Here is a 4,209-nt window from a genome sequence, read left to right on the forward strand (position 1 = left end):
ATATACTGACCAACTTACTTACTATAGGTGGTGTTAAGGCCAAAATTAAAGACTGACCTCAATTCTAAGGGTGCCAACGACAAATGATTTAGTCAAGAATTTCCGATTTGATTAAATTTATTATATTTATTTATTTGTTATTTGTATTTTGATTTTTATTCTTGCAATTACGTCATCTGTTATGAACACTGTTGCCATGGATATGGCATTAGGCTTCGCACCGTCGCCATCCCCAAATCACAACCAAGGGTGCTTTTAAGACGCACCAGTTGCATAAAGTTAGAACAGACATGATGACACAAAGAAAAAGAAAATCAGTGAAATTCAATTTAAAGTCAATATCAATGTCATGTTTGATAGCCCAACCTCACGAAGTCAACGAGGCATTCATAATAAAGTTAGAAAGGCTTTGTCAACTTGTCCAAAAGTTCACGGTTTGACACACTTGTCACTTCGACCCGAAAATAACTCGATAACGTATAACGAAGTACACTCAAACTTATCAATTTAGATGAGTCTTTATGGTTCTACTGTTAGTTGGCAATCAGATATAACGGTCAATTAGCTATTGTTGTTGTATACTCAATGCTAAATATCAACCATACAGACAACACTGAATACGTCACCATTTTACGGACTCAGACAGTCTGTTTACCCGGATGTTTACGACAGTACCATAGAAACATGTACACGTCAGGGTAAATTCCAATCCGTTTGTAAAGGTAACTCGGGGTTAACGTTTTATTCACGTTTTATTCACGTTTTATTCACTGCCTTTCTTTTGATCAATTTCAGATAGTACTACAATTGTTGAAACCTGACAAATCAGTTGAGATCGATTTTGCATTATACCCATTTGGCAATCTAATCATATCTGATGTAGTGAAAGCGGCTAGATGTCTTTATTTACCTATATTTCCCTCGTTTTGTGTCGCTTGCTTTGTTCCGGGTGTTGGAGGTATAGAGGTAAACAAAGACATATAGCCGCTTTCACCACATTAGATTTTAATCAGTTTGCCATCACACTAATACAAACTTTAAAGTTTCTAGAAACTTAACGATTATTCGAGCAGTGTCGATTATCTACCATTTTTTCATTCGACAAAATAATATTCGTTATTTACAAAAAAAAACACTTTGGGAAGACTTTAAGTAGGATACGATAGTGGACGTACATTGTAATTCCAGAACTTCCCATCTGTTGGACGCCCCTCCCCTTCAACAATCAAGAACCCCCATTTTTTTAAAAGATATTTTTGTTCCACTTGTATTCCGTCAATATGAAAATCAAAGATGGAAGGAAATGTACTTAAAATGCAGGGCCAAAATCTACCATAGATGTTCATTGATACAATTGAGTATTGTTGCCCCAGCTTCAGGCCCTTCTCAGTATCTGTTACAAATATAGTATTTTTAATATACCATAACATTTGTGTGTTTGGATAGATAATATACATATTAAGTGTATATGGTTGTTTTTACAAACTAAATCATAAAAATATGTCGAGATAAACAAAGTACGAACGTTTTGTAATCAAAATAACAATTAATGTTGCGATTGCTAGTCTCTGACGTAGTCATGTAGTCATGACAACGTGCTTGCTGTTGATAAGAATCATTGTTCATCATCGCTAACAACAAACGTTTTCGGACATTACAGAGAAAATGGAACAAAGTACACGTTTAAAATAGAGGTTATGAATGTGTCGATAAGCAATAGTTCATGCCAGACAACAACTAAAGTGGACTGAAATGCTACATAGGGTCAAACCTCACCCAGACCTAATGTTAAATTACAAAGATAAGCACAAGATAATGATTATGTAGTGCAACGATGTACCAAACCTTGATCAATTTACAATTGATACAGTTGATAAACGAGCTTAATTGACTCACGTTCGAAACCTCGTGACTATACAGCCCTCAGCATACGAGGTATATAAGAGAGCTCTGTTGTCATGCCACTGGCAGTGTTTTACTTGAGTCCTTTGAAGTTCTGTCGAGTTTAAACATCGCTGAGCAGCAGACAATATGATGAAGGATGATACAGGGGAGGATTCCGTGTCAGGAATTCCTAATGCAGGAGCTGATGATAATGACAATGAAGCTATAGAACTACCGGGCGTACCACAGGTATGTTGAGATGTCTAAACCAAGACAAAACAATGAACAGAGAATTTCATAGTAATATGAATACGCCAGATAGAAATTCACTATCATTCTGTAGTCGTGGACTGACAATATTAAATACAATATTTTAAATCTTAAACATCATAACTCCTATTATATAAATTCCGAATGTTGGCATTTTTTTACAAACTAGTATTAGTGCACACTTTTTTGTTGTTTTGTGTTGACTTCGGTAGAAAATCTGTCACAAGTTTGGATTACAATACGTAACATGTTTAGATGGTAAAACAAGACGTGTGCTCATCAAAAGTTAGCGGGACTGAAAGCTTGACATGTTCGGTGTTTTACTGATCTAGTTCATACATTTACCAACGGTTTGGCTGGTATTGGTCATCAAGTTGCTCTGGACTGAAAAATGTCTGAAGGCCGAAATTGGGTCCGTTAAAAAAACGTTTCTTCGATAGAATATTACTTCTCGATATAGTACACTATGATGAGGTATATTGAACTATCTATAGGTAAATTTGAGTGCATAGTCGTACACATAGAAAAGTAAAAAAAAATGTACATACCCTTAATCAGTGCCTCCATCGCCCGAACTCGTTGAATTTGCACACAAAGCGTAACCATTCACGAGACACCCCATGAAGAATACTTGGCGATCGCAATGGGTTCGTAGTACAAAGAAGTATCAGTCCAATTACAGTGATACGGTACAAATAAACGTTTCAACACAGATGGACTTGAGTATTGCATTACTTGAGTTTGGATAAAAGGACAAGTCCGAGTGTGGTAAAAAAGTCTTTTTTTCAAGGGCCATGAAAAACAGGCGAGCTGGTAAAGAAACTGTGACTGAAAGTGTATGACTTGGCTCATGTGTTATTAAGAACACTAAGAGAACACCACCATCGAGTCTTGGCAAGTCAAAATAAATAGCTAGCGACGAATTCAAAAGCAAACTCTCTTATGATTTAAATCTGTCACAACAATGCCTATGAATATAATTAGCCACTAATTTACAGGTACACTATATTTTTTTATCAGTAACCGAACAATTTCCCATGAAAACTTCTTTGGTTACTTGATGAAACAAAATCAATTAAATAATATACTAATATTGGTTTCAGGTAGCACTTTTCTTCAATTTGTGCTGAAAGCGCTTTACAATCATTATCCCTGGCTAGGATCTACAGCGGCACAATGGCCCTTTATACTTTCTCAACTCCCTGAGGAGCATGCAATCCATTGCAGCCGTTTAAAAGCGCATAGGATTATAGCATTCACATTGCAACCTCTATCCTACCAGGTCCCCAATTATAGAGTTGGATTGACTAAGGCACAGTCGTCGTTTAAATCTTGCTCAAGGACTTTAGCCACTCAGAAATAAATAACAGCAATGAAGTGCTCGAACCTAGCTGCAAACTTCAGATTCAAAGTCAGCCATTCTAACCATTCGCCCATCATGACTCCACTTTTTTTGCAGCTCATCTAGTTTAAATGGAAATTTTGCCAAGCTATGTAGTTAACTTTGTCAACGTTGTATTGAACTGGTATAGATTGTGTTAATGCATGGTAACTTCATTTTAAGTTGAACACAGGTGAATTCTGGTTGACATGCATCTTCAAACCAAAGCGTGTTTCTTTGTTTGATGGCAAAGACAATGTAACATATCATTAATCGATGACGTTTCCCTTCCTTAGGGCGATTCCAAAGGAGTTGTGAAGGATCAACCCACTTCAATTCGTAAATCCATGTTTCCTGCACAGTTTGGTGCCGATATGTTAGACCGTGAAGGTGACATGGTTTACAAATCCATTGATCTCCATGACGACCAAGACAAAGTGCAAAAAGCTGTAGCCAATACCCCAAAATCATGTACGATAGTTCCAAGACACAGTTCATGAGCACACTGAAAGACTTGCCGGTACCGAAGTATGAAAGCCATCTGAATCGTTAGTACCATTTCTGCTCTTAGTTTAATATTTATCTATTGTTTCTTTTTTTCTTATTTCATTGTTTACCATCAATTATTTGTTGGTTAGTAGGATGTCGCTTTATTTATCAAGTTAAATGATTAA

The sequence above is a fragment of the Glandiceps talaboti genome, chromosome 8 (genome assembly GCF_964340395.1).
Source record: "Glandiceps talaboti chromosome 8, keGlaTala1.1, whole genome shotgun sequence".
In the NCBI taxonomy this organism is placed as follows: Eukaryota; Metazoa; Hemichordata; class Enteropneusta; family Spengelidae; genus Glandiceps; species Glandiceps talaboti.